Here is a 13,047-nt window from a genome sequence, read left to right as displayed (position 1 = left end):
CCCTATACAGTGTTTCTGAGGAGCAGCTGGTGAGCTTGAACCACCAACCTTGCAGTTCAAATGGCTTTGCAGTCTGGCGCATTAACCCACAGTGCCACACAAGGACTATGAGGGACTTCAAAAACTGTGATACCATTCCATTATCTTTTAATTCCATTTACCACAGACTTTTTGAAGTGCCCTCATAGAACTTCATATACCTTTTGTCTTCTCTGTATGTGTGAATCACTGTCTTTTACAAAACACTCAGATTTAGAACCACCCTACTCTGGTATGCCATTATTAGCAAAACAAAAGAAACTCCGAATTTCCAAATAGGGCTGCTTTCACAGGTACAGGGGATAAGACACCACACCAGAAGTCCTGGTGTGGCACTGTGGAATGAAGCACTGGACTGCAAGGTCAGTGGTTCAGACTTAACCAGCTGCTCCTTGGAAACCCTATACAGGGTCACTATGAGTCGAAATCGAGTTGACCTTAACAACAACTATGGACTCCAGTTGTGGTGCTGTAGAATCAAACTCACATTTGCAGTTCAAACCCACCAACTATTTCTTGGAAACCCTGTACAGGGTTGCTATGAGTCTGAACAAATTCGATAGCATTCAACAACAATAACTGTGTTTCAAGTTCATACATGTACAGTTTTATTCCAAACACACATGCTTAAATGTGTCTCTTTAATCAGTGGATGTCTGCAGACAAGTTGTCTCAGTAATATACCTGTACTATCTCAGTCTTGTAGAATGTATTTTTTTAAAAAAGTGCAGTCAGAAAAGTGGCTTCTGAGGAGATCTGCTGATCAGTTAAATTCCAGGCAGAGAAGTTGGCTCAGAGGGTTATGGTGCCTGTTTTTAGGGGATTTCAAAGGGTTACTCTTGATAGACTTTTCTTAAAGGACACAGGACATGCGTGGAGGATATTATAAATAAAGAGGTTTTCAGAAAACTGAAAACTGCTTTAAAAAAAAAAAAAAAACTGCCCTGGAAAGTTGCACCAAGGAATTGTTTTCCACCTTGAAAAAGCCCCTGCTCACTCTTTAAGGATAGCAAGGGCTGTTCTATAAGAATTTCGTTGGGATTTGTTACCGTATCTACTCCACACCCCTGATAGACTTGTTTTTCTTTGATAAACTCATAGAACATTTAAAAGGACCATGATTTGAGTCCCTCAAGGATATTAAAACACGTTTTGAAGTGGTGAATTTTTCAGGAAGGGTGGTTGTTTTAAGTAACATTGAGTCAGTTTTGTCTCATACCAATCCTGTATAGGGTTTCTGAGGAGCAGCTGGTGACTCTGAACCAATGACCTTGAAGTTCAGACTGTCTTTATGGTCGAGTGCTTATCCAACAGCGCCACACCAGGAAGGGTTGTTGTTGCTAAGTGCCGTCGAGTCGGTTCCAACTCATAGTGACCCTGTACAGGGTTTCCGAGGCTGTAAATCTTTACGGGAGCAGAAAGTCTCATTTTTCTCTCGCGAAAAAGCTGGTAGTTTCGAACTGCTGACCTTAAGGTTCACAGCCCGATTCGTAATCACTACGCTACCAGAGATCCTTCCAGGAAGGGTTATGTGTGTTAAATGCCATTGAATTGGTTCCCACTCATAGAGACCCTGTATAGGGTTTTTGAGGAGCAGCTGGTACTTTGAACACACAACCTTGTGGTTCAGACTGACCTTGAGGCTGAGTGTTTATCCTAAGGTACCGCCCCAGGCCTTGTTAAACAGGAAGAGCTAGAGACATAGAAGCACTGCCTTCAGATGTATATAGACCAACATGGAGGGTATGTTGAGTAACAATAGCTTCACATTACGATTTTTTAAAAAATACCTAATGAGTGGCATTATTAGATTTTATTGATAATTATAATAGCTAAGAATAGTTCCCTTGAATTTCTTCTAAAATAATGTTTAGGTAAAATCTGCCTGGAACAGATTAGGTCTAACATATATAAAGACATGTATACTGGTTTCTAGTAAAAAATTTTCCAAAAAAACACATGAATATATTAATTTATTTACAATGAACTCTTCCAGAAATAAAAGAAACTCAGGAAAAAAAACCCAAAAACCCAATCCAAGTAGTCTCTCTTACAGATAAGGCAACTACTGCCTCAGTACACCTCAAAATCCTTTACAAAAGGAGATAGCTTAATAAAGTCTAGTTTAGTTTTCTATGTTACTTTGTCTTTTCATTTGCTTCCATCTTAAGTTTAAGCTCTTCAGCCATAAGTGCTCCCAGCTTCTTATTCTTTGCTTTCTTAACCTTCTCCTCGATGGCAGCCAAATCAATTTTAGTTTCAGTAGAAGCTTCCTTAAGTTTCACAGCTGGCTTTTCTTTAGGTGGAATAAAAGCTTTGTTTCTTTCCTCTCGTCTCTTATTTAGAGCTTCTGCTTGTTTTGCCTTGATGGCTTCCATTTTTTGTTGCTTCTTCTGATTCACCTTCAGAAAGGATTCACCACTAGCCAATTCTTTATCAGTTGGACTTTCTGGCTGTGGTGGTGGGAATGGTACATATTCTTTCATAACAGTTTTTTTCTTTGGTTACTTATGTTTATGTACATTTTTGTGTTTGATCTGTGGCAAAAACCTTTCCCAATTTTGTGATCTTAATTCAGAATCTTTTGCCAACTCTTATTTAATCATTAAGGCCCAAATGTTACATATTGGATGAATATTCTTTATAGTGTCTAGGAATACTTTCTGAACCTTCCAACTCAGACATAGATTTCCCCACAGTTGTCAAGAGTACGCCATAATATGCTGGGCTTAGGAGCAGTGATTCCTCTTTTAAGCCACTGAAGAGTCCAATGGCTGAAACTGTGCTTCCCTGAACATAATGTAGTTTGTTAACAATTCCAGTGCCTTCAGTGTAGATCCTTTGTGACCAATAAGCCATTGTCTTCTTTTTACAAATCTTTATTTTGTACCAAATAACCTATTTTAATGATGTCACATGCAACATTGTGTTGAAGAATTCGTATTGCCTGCTGGAATGAAACACTTATGGCTTAAAGTTTTATTAGGTCTCTGGCCCTAATGATGATCTATGGATCAAAAGTCTTCTTTGTTGTATAAACAGTCATTATGTCCTCAGTCAGGTCCAAGGTTGCATTAACATGTAGAATAAAGATGATCTCTAATTTAAAAAATATATACAATAATCCAAATGAGGACATACTAAAGATCTTAGGTAGAAATATAAAACTATATGTAATTTTCCTGGCCTTGGACCCATCTCCAGTTGACAAGCCGCTCCCTGGATGAGAAAATTTTCCCTTCTGATTTTTTTCTAGCTGAATGGGGGAATGTTTATTCAAGGCCTTCTGTACCAATGGGCAGCATTCTTTCAGTTAAGCCTCTCTGTAGTTTGGGAACAGAGTTGCACAACTGCTCTCATCCAAGAGTCCACTGGGATTGTCCTCTATGGAAAAGGCTGGTTCTTTCCAACCACCAGGACCAGTGAGGAGCTCTGAGTTGTCTTGGTTCTCTGGCTTTGACTTCTGGTTACAAAATTGACTTTTCTCAGCCCCACATTATGATATTTTTGTTTAATAACATTTCTGTGATTTTTGAAGTGGTCTTTTTGACTTAACCCTGTATAGTTTGGGAGGATACATTTCAATTTATAACAGTACCTTTCACCTAACTATTTTAAAATTTGCTGTAATCAAAATGAGGGAAGTAGCAATGATACAATACTACTAACTGATATATAGACCTTATTCCTAATTTTCAAAGTGTTCTAATAATGTCTTTTTTCTTTTTTTAAAGGTCCCATTAAACACCATTTAGTACTTGTCATAAGCCATTTCTTAAACTCTTTTACTACTAGGGCCTGGTAGCGTAGCGGTTACGCATCGGGTTGTGAACCTCAAGGTCGGCAGTTCGAAACTACCAGCTATTCCGTGGGAAAAAGATGAGGCCTTCTGCTCCCGTAAAGATTTGCATTCTCAGAAATGCTGTGCAGGGTCACTATGAGTCGGAACCGACTCCCTGGTTCTCAACAGCAGCAAAACTACTAGGGCCAACTTTGCCTGTACTTATAGGATGTTAAGGGTAAGGATAGCTAGTCTTTCCCCAAAATCTCTGTCCATTCAAAAGAATGAGGAACTATGCCTTCTAGTGCCCTTTGTTAAATATACTACAAATACTATACTTTGAGCTGTTACCTTCTTGGTTGAATTTGTTGTTCAATTTCATATGTCAAATTAAAGTTGAAAAGTTAAGGAAGTTGAAAAAGTTGCATCTTAGACTTATTTGAGGAGTACAGGCCCGAGATGTGTCAGTGACTGTGTCAATGACTGTTCTGAGCCAGGCTGAATTATAGTACAGGGCCCAGGCAGGTCTGGAGTAGCTCTGCATCAGAAACCTTCTGTATAGAGAAGAGGGTAATAGCAACTCAGCCTGAGTTTCAGTGAGGTTGGAAATGTAAATTATATCTATTCTATATATATGTGTGTGTGTGTGTGTGTGTGCATGTATATTGTCAACTGAGTGAAGGTTTATAGAGCAGATCACCATACACTTTGTTTCACCCCAGTGATTGCAATCTCTCTACCTCCCTGTGATTCTTATTTCCATTTGACGTCACTTCCCACTTTGGGAACTTTCTTTAGGTAAATGTTGTCCTTTTGATTTCGAATGGTTGACCAGTCCATGGTGAGCATACCTTGCTAGTGTTGTTGTCCTCTCTTACATACCTATCTATTGCTTGGCTGAAAATTGGTCCATGAGAGTGAATTTCATTCCAGACCTGAAGGGTTACCGAGGACCATAATCTTTGGTTCTTCCAATCTCTTTCTGACTGGTAAGCCTGGGTTTAAAAAAAAAAAAGAATTTTCTTCCACATTTTCTCCCACTCAGTTTAGGACTTTTTAATGTGATCTCTTTTAGAGCAGTTGGATTGTGGTAGCTGGGCACTATCTACTTCTTCTGGTCTCGGAACAAAGGTGGACAATACACTTTGTCAGTTTTGCTTTCTTCTGATTTTTTTTTTTTTTGTATCTGTTCATTGGCCCCCCACTGTTTGCGTGGAGACCTGGTTGGTCAGCAGTGTGGCAAGACCTTGGGACTCTGGGGCCCAGAGTCAGTGACATAGCCACAGAGGACTAGAGTGGAGAGTGAAACATCCAGCTGATAAGAAGAGAGAGCATATGCACAAGAACACCCACACTTGCAGATAATACCTATTTGGCCTGGCTTCAATGACTGGATGATCAGAGCTCAACTAGAAGAAGAAAGAAGAGGAAAAAAAGAGTAATCTGATACAATTTGATGAACTTGACCTACACCTATGGATGCAGTAGCTCAAAAGAGGGAACAAATCTTTACAGCAAGGATCATTCTCACCCCCTCCATACACAGAGTATACAGGGATGGGCAACTTGGACATTGGCTACCCAGAATGAGGGGTGTGCTACAAAGTCAAGAAGTGCCTGACTTACAAGCTTTCAAGAGGGAACCTAGATTTAGAGGGCCCGGAGAAAGGTAGAATCTCCACTGAGTAATATCCAATCTGTCTGGGTGGGGCTGATGAAAGGAGATGCAGATGGGTCTTTTGTGATACAACAGTGAATCATTGTTATCAGGACTGACTGAGGGTTAGAAATGTAAAGGTAGATGTTTTATAGCAAAAGCAGGGGAGTGATTAACTTTGCAGTCTAGGAGCAGAGGTCCCTGGGACCATCAAGGGAGAAGAGCGGAGAGGTCTTGTCTTGCACAACTGTTGGTGGGTTCAACTGACCTTTCAGTTAGCAGGTAAGCACTTAAACATTGAGCTGCCAGGGCTCCTCTCTGTTTCTGGGTTGTTGCTGTTGTTGTTAAGTGCCATTTATTTGGTTGTGACCCTGTATAGATAGGGTTTCCAAGGAGCAGCTGGTGAACTTGAATCACTGACCTTGCAGTTCAAACTGACTTTGTAGCCTAGCGCATTAACCTGAAGTGCCACACCAGGACTCCATTTCTGGGTTAGCAGTTGGCTTTTCTTCCATCTTGTAGACTCTCTACTTTCTGGGCCCTCACTAACATATGTGTCCAATTAGTGGGAGACGGTACATCCACTTCCCGACCACTTCATTGTGGAGGGCTCACACATCACAATACTTACCTTCCATTGGTGACAACTAGTCACAGAGCCACCTGAATGCATGCAAGGTTGGGAACTGTAGCTCCTTGCTGAGCAGCCACTTTCCAATGGCAATTTTCTGCGGTAAAGTGTAGGTTAGCTATCTCTGCTGCATTCCTTTTATCAGGGAAAGGGCATTTCTTATTTCCAGTCAATGGTGCCATTCAGAACCTTTGCACTGGAGATGGGAGTCACTCAGCCATAAAGTATTTGTTGAGGGCCTCTGTGTGCAGAGTACTGTTCAGCCTGCGGAACAGGGTGGGTAAAGTGTCTGACCTGATGGAAGTTATATTTGGATGTAATACTGCCAATGAGAAATGCAGTGTGAACCACATATGTATTAAAATGTTTCTGGTAGTCACATTAAACAAGTATAAGAAACAGGTGGAATTAACTTTTAATCATCTATTGAACATAACTGTTATGTTCAAAATGTTACTCCATCATGGATCAATACAAAAAAGTATTTATGAGGTATTTTACATTCTTTTTTAATCTGGTGTGTATTTACTACATACAGCATATCTTACTTGGATTAGCCACATTTCAAGTGCACAGTAGACATGTGTGACAAGTGGCTGTCTTATTCAACAGCTCTGGTCCAATAAGTAAATAGCAGCTCATAATGTAATGGCCAGTGAGTGAGAGTGTAGTCAAGAAGATAAAGCAGAGTAAAGGGCAGTTAACCAACTCTGGACCAGTGATTGGGGCTGTGCTGTTTTTGCTGGGCTAATCACCAGGCAAACACCCTGGTATGGCACTGTAGGAGAAGCACTGGACTGGTTGGTAAACTGCAAGGATGGCAATTTAAACCCACCAGCTATCCTCAAAAATGTTTGCAGGGTCGCTGTGATTCAGAACTGACTTGATAGCACACAACAACACCAGTCACCAGGCTGGAGTGTCAGACTTAAGAGCTTGCACTTGGGTGACTTCTAACACCAAGAACTTCAGCCTTGATTCTGTTGGCAGTAGACAGCCACTGAAAGTGAGCCGGGAAGATAAGAGTTGATGCTATCAGTATGTCATGAAGTCAGTCACTGGCCAGTGTTGGCAGAAGGGAAGGTAGGTACGCAGTTAAAAATACAATCATGCATTAATTCATAAGAATAATACAATATTTAATAGCACCATGATGTAATTAGCAATTTTCAAATTGGGAGAATGTTTAGCTCGTGCACTGGTAGAACAGAGTTGGGATGCTAAGCACAGGTCAGTGGTTTAAACCTACTAGCCGTTATGTGGGAGAAAGACTAGTAAGTCTTGGAAGCCCTATATAGAACAGTTTTACTCTGACCTATGAGTCGGAACCGACTCCAAGGCACACCACCACCACCATATGGTGTCACTGGAGTCCTGGTGTGATGCTGTAGGATAAGCACTGGACTACAAGCTAGTAGTTCAACTCTTCAAAACCACCAGTCACTCTTCAGAAACCGTATACAGAGTCTCTGAGTTGGAACTGACTCAGCACTTTAGCAGCACTTAACAAGAACATATTGTGACTATGAGAGTAGTGCGTTTGGCTTTGGTTAACTCCTAGAAGAAGAGTCTTGTCTGCTTGCAGAAAATGGAGAATTCAGAGATTTAAATAACTTTTGCTTAAGGATACATGTTTCCATGGTAACGAAGTTCTTATAGATGACTGAGTTAACATTAAAAAGGTAAATTCCTAGAAGAATTTACTTTCCTTTTACCCCACTAATGGTTCTGAGACCTGTAGAATTGTAATTAAGGAAGCACAGTTTTTCTCATTAAATCACAAGTTAATTGTTATTGTCTGCTTTTGGAGTAAGAGAAAAGTTGATTAGTAAGTTTGAATGAGAGAAGAAAAAATAATTCTACGGGTAGCTTAATTTTGAGTCCAATATTTAAGTTTGCAGATAAGAAAAGGCCTCTTACTACAAAAACACACCACCTATTTTTAATACAAAAGAAGTAGCTTGTTCTTGCCCTTTCTCAGGACTGATAGATTAACCAATAAATCAGGAGATGTTCAGAGAAAGAAAGATCTGTGTGAGCTCAAGTCTAAGGGGGAAGTTGAGGTTTGAGGTTTAAATGGTCACAACTGACTTTTTTATTGAGGTCTTTGCCTGAGAACAAGATCATGGTTTCTGCTCTCAAGTAGCTGGAGGGGACAATAGAAACAAAGGCTGATAAAGTTCGCTAAGTAATAATGGCATATTTAAGGCAGAGGGGGGCATGGGATGGAGTGGTGGGGAGTGGCGTCTGAGAGAGAGCAGGACTGAAGGATAAGTTAGTCAAGCAGACAAAGTGGACATAAATGATACAGAGGCCCCAAACCGTAGAATGGATTTGTTAGTAAATGCCATCGAGTTGGTTCTGACTCATAGTGACCTAGTGTAGAATTTCTGAGTAGCGACTGGTGTTTGAACCTACGACCTTGAGATTAGTAGTCCAGTGCTTATCATCATCTCCCTACCAGTTAGCAAGCCAGTTAACCAGCTACTCATCCAACCACCTAAACCTGCCAGTCACTCACTAGTAAGTCTTGGAAGCCCTATATAGAACAGTTTTACTCTGACCTATGAGTCGGAACCGACTCCAAGGCACACCACCACCACCACCATATGGTGTCACTGGAGTCCTGGTGTGATGATGTAGGATAAGCACTGGACTACAAGCTAGTAGTTCAACTCTTCAAAACTACCAGCCACTCTTCAGAAACCGTATACAGAGTCTCTGAGTTGGAACTGACTCAGCACTTTACCAGCACTTAACAACAACATATTGTGACTATGAGAGCAGTGAGTTTGGCTTTGGTTAACTACCAAACCAATCAACCATCCATGCATCATCTCTAGTAAACTTCCACTCTATCCCAGACTCTGCTTGCTGTGTAGTAGTAAACATTGTCAGCCACATTCCAGCTCTATTCGAGCTTACAGTCTCCTTAGAGAGAAAGGCAATGTAAAATTTCCACAAATGAGTATATGTTGTTGTTAAGTGCTGTTAAATTGGTCACAACCTTAACGACCCTGTATAGGGTTTCCGAGGAGCGACTGGTGACTTTGACCCACCAAACTTGCAGGTGAAACGACTTTGCAGTCTACCACATTAACCCACAACATTGTTGTTGTTAAGTGCCATCAAGTTGATTTTGACCCATAGTAACCCTGTATAGGCTTTCCGAGGAGCAGAGGAGCAGCTGGTGAGCTTGAACTGCTAAATTTGCAGTTCAAATTACTTTGAAGTCTGGTGCATTAACCCACAGCGCCACACCAGGACTCTACATGAGTACTTAAATGTTGTGGGAAATACTCTAGAAAATTAGGAAACTGCTGTTTTAAGTACTTAATCCTGGTATGGCATGTATGATAAGCTCTGAACTGGGAACCACAAGATCAGCAGCAGTTCAAACCCATCAGCTGCTTTTTGGAAACCCTGTACAGAATCCACTCGATGGCACATAACATAAAAGAGGGACCTGTCCTGGTCAGACTGACTAGGGAGAGAGGTTGAGCATTCTGCCTGAAGTCCTGAAGGAATGGAGAGAGCTTTAAGAGGTTGAATTTAAAGTGACTGACAGAATTGGGTGGGAGAAAAGTGTAGAAGGCAACTCCTGGGTGACTGGGAGGACAGGCGGGGTAACACAATTCTTGACCAGGGTGAGTAGTAAGTAGTCACTACTTCAGCATTCTGGAGAGGACCTATGGGAGGGGTTGGTTTGGAGTCCCAGATACCTTCCAGTGGTCCTTGGCTTTCTCGTGTGGTGGTTTCCCAAATCTTTTTCTTAACCAAGAGAGTAAACTGGTCCCGGGCCATCTCTTCTGTCTCTTGTCCATCTCAGAACACTGCCTAGACCACTGTGTACTGCTAGCAAGAGGATGCTGCCTTCATTCATTCATTCATTCATCATTCAGAGGATTTAAGATTGCCTGATATTGCCAGTCTGTACTAGTCAAACATTTTGGTTTGGGGACTCCTTATACACTTAAAACATTTTGAAGACCCCAAAGAACTTTCAGTTTTGTGGATGGTATCCGTAATTATCATAGAAAAAAATGAAAACAGACTTTTTTAAAACACAGGAATATCTAAGCCGCCATTTCCTTAGCCATCAGAGTCTTGTGGTGGTGGTGGTGGTGGTGCTGTGTGGGCCTGACTCATAGTGACATAGTGTAGAGTTTCTGAGGCTATAAAACTTTATTTATGGGAGCAGAAAGCCTTGCAACTTTCTCCTGCAGAGTGACTGGTAGATTCAAATTACCGACCTTGCGATTAACCGCCAATTCATAACCCACTATGCTACTAATGTTCCTTGTGTGTCTTGTAGTCTCTGGAAAAATTGTACTGTACACTCAAATATCCTGATATTGTGAAAATAGTCATGACATCACAAAAATCCATCAGTTGTTGTGGATTCACTTCTGATAGGTGGGGACTCTGTATGTAGAGCATGGAGTTTTCAGTGGCTGATTTCTCAGAATCAGATCACCAGACCTTTCTTCCCAGATGCCTCTGGGTGGGTTCAAGCCTCCATTCTTTCAGTTAACATCCGAGCATGTTAACTGTTTGTACCACCAAGGGACTCTGTTCACCTCACCGTTATCCACAAAATTCTTAAAAACCACTGGACTGGCTGTTGAGGGTATAGTGGGATATATGCTAGGCCCAGTACTTGCCTTTGTTGTATGAGATGCTGTGTACTATGGAAACCTATGGTGGGGTGTAGGGTGTAACTCAGACATGGAGGATTAGGGAAGGCCATTTGGAAGGAGAGAAATTTCAGTACATGGAGGGAACAGCCTATGAGAGGCTTCATTTAAGGGAAGTTCATTACAATTGTGTGTTAATGTTGCATTTGCTAGAATTATTCCAGCAGTTTGATTCCTTTGTGCGGCTTCAGTGTGATATGATTTTCTCCACTTGTTTCTTTTCAGAGGCATACACAGCTGTTCTCAAGACCTTCTCTGTGTGGTTTAGAGGAAGCCAAAGGGCCTTGTTTTGCCATACTTGTTTTGAAGAGCTTACTCTTAACTCTTTCAAGTGCTGAACTGGGTTTTCTTGCCTTTGAAAATGCGAGCAGAGAGGAGCCGTGGAACATGAGGAAAGCTCAGAGGAAGTGTCGGCCTGAGAAAGGAGGCTGAATTATAATACAAACTAACATGTTTAATCATAAAAGGATGGAAGGGCAACACTTGAGAGTTGAGGACTTAAGTGGAACAGAAGTAGGTAGAGCTGCTCATTTGATGACATTGAGTTATCATATGAAGCCTCTTGGCCATACATAGTAAGTGCTGTCACATTTTGAGCTAGCCCCGGTCCCGTCCTCCTCTTCTTGGAAAAGAGCTCCAAATTAGAGGTCTGACTGTTAGGTCAGGTGCAAGACGTCTGTCCTCCTCATCTAGCTGTCATCTAGCTGCTTTATTGGGAGCATAGGCTCTTGTCAGCTGAACTGGGAAATGAGGCCAGATCTCTCTTGTACTCTATCTCTGTTTTATTGCAAAATAACATTTTTTATATCAGAGGACTTTCTTACCTTCGGCCCTTCTGTCTTTATGACAAGGTTATTTCTCTTATTTCTGCTTGTAAATTATAGTAGTGTATTCAATTTCAAAGTATCTGGATCAATTCTTGAATTTGAAGAACATGTTGATATTGCCAGATTACAGCTATGGGAATAGCAGGCTTTATTCTTCAAAAGCTAGAGTCCAAGGGCATCAGGAAATGAAAATACTGCCAAGGAGTCAGAAGGAATATAAGGTATGGAGGAGCATCCTAAGCTGAAAAAACAGGAGGGATCGATGGAGAAAACCACTCACTTTGATATGTGGTTTCTTTAATAAATCCTATATCAGAAATTAGAAAATACAACAGTAGAACAAATCTAACATTATTTGCCCCTCGCTGGATCAATCATAATTTGTAGTAAATAAATTAAGAAAGTGAAGTTGTCTATAGTTGGTCTTTTTGATGATAGGGTTCCTTATCCAAAGGTTCCACAGATTTCATCCAACTGTCTATTGAAAGTGTTTTGGGGAAAAGAGACAGCAATGATGAGGTCTAAACAATCCCACAAAGACTAGAGGACGCTTAAGGTGCTATTTGCTTTATAACTAATCTAGACATGATTTGGTGTCCTGGTGTGGCACTGTAGACCTCAAGGATGGTTTGAACCTGAAGGTTGGCATTTTATATCTACCAGCCATTCCTCGGAAATCCTATACAGGATCACTGAGTTGGAACCAACTCAAGGGAACATAGCATCAACAACAGGGATGATTTAAAGCAAGAAGGAGGATGTATATAGGTTATATGCAAATACTATTTTATATAAGGGACTTAAGCATCCTCTTAATTTGGAATCCACAGGGGTCCTGGTGCTAGTCCACTGGATACTGAGGGATGACTATATTTTCATCACATCCTTCAGCATTTTCATTGCTTTGTCTACCTTAGAATGCATCATGGGTGGGAGGATATTATAAAATCCTACATGGTAGTCTGAGAAGCCATGATTGGATCCTTTAAATTTCTGACCAATTTATTCATTTAAAAAAACTTGATTACAGATAAAGGCATAATTTGTTCTCTTTAATCTTTTGTTTTCCTCCCGGGGCCTCAACTCACATGTCTGGTGCCAGACAAGATGCCATTACTAAGCAGGTGGGGATACTCAATCTTCTGATATTTCAAAAAGTATTGCAACTAATTAAAGATGTTCTAGAACACAGTCTTGGCTTTGGGTTACCATTTGGAAACTTCCAGTTTAGAATAAATGTTTAAAGATCCTATGCATTTATTTGCTTTATTTAAAATTCCTTACTGACTTTAAGCCATTTTCCTTTACACTGTTTAAATAATGCTTTCAGTATTAGGGGAGTATCATCTTTGAATGGTCTTATGCCATAATCATCTTTAACTTCCATTTAACATATGGTGGGTTATATGCTGTTT

General features: G+C 40.7%; 2 pseudogenes; one reads left to right on the top strand and one right to left on the bottom strand.

Moving 5' to 3' along the window:
* Window positions 1-2,177: 2,177 nt before the first annotated feature.
* LOC102830187 lies at window positions 2,178-3,535 on the bottom strand (annotated as a pseudogene).
* An 8,017-nt stretch (window positions 3,536-11,552) lies between these two features.
* LOC102829806 lies at window positions 11,553-11,852 on the top strand (annotated as a pseudogene).
* The last annotated feature ends 1,195 nt before the right edge of the window (window positions 11,853-13,047 follow it).

Source organism: Chrysochloris asiatica, unplaced genomic scaffold (assembly GCF_000296735.1).
Source record: "Chrysochloris asiatica unplaced genomic scaffold, ChrAsi1.0 scaffold00039, whole genome shotgun sequence".
Classification (NCBI taxonomy): domain Eukaryota; kingdom Metazoa; phylum Chordata; class Mammalia; order Afrosoricida; family Chrysochloridae; genus Chrysochloris; species Chrysochloris asiatica.
Note: the sequence above shows the minus strand (reverse complement) of the source record. Positions and strands in the feature narration are given on the sequence as shown.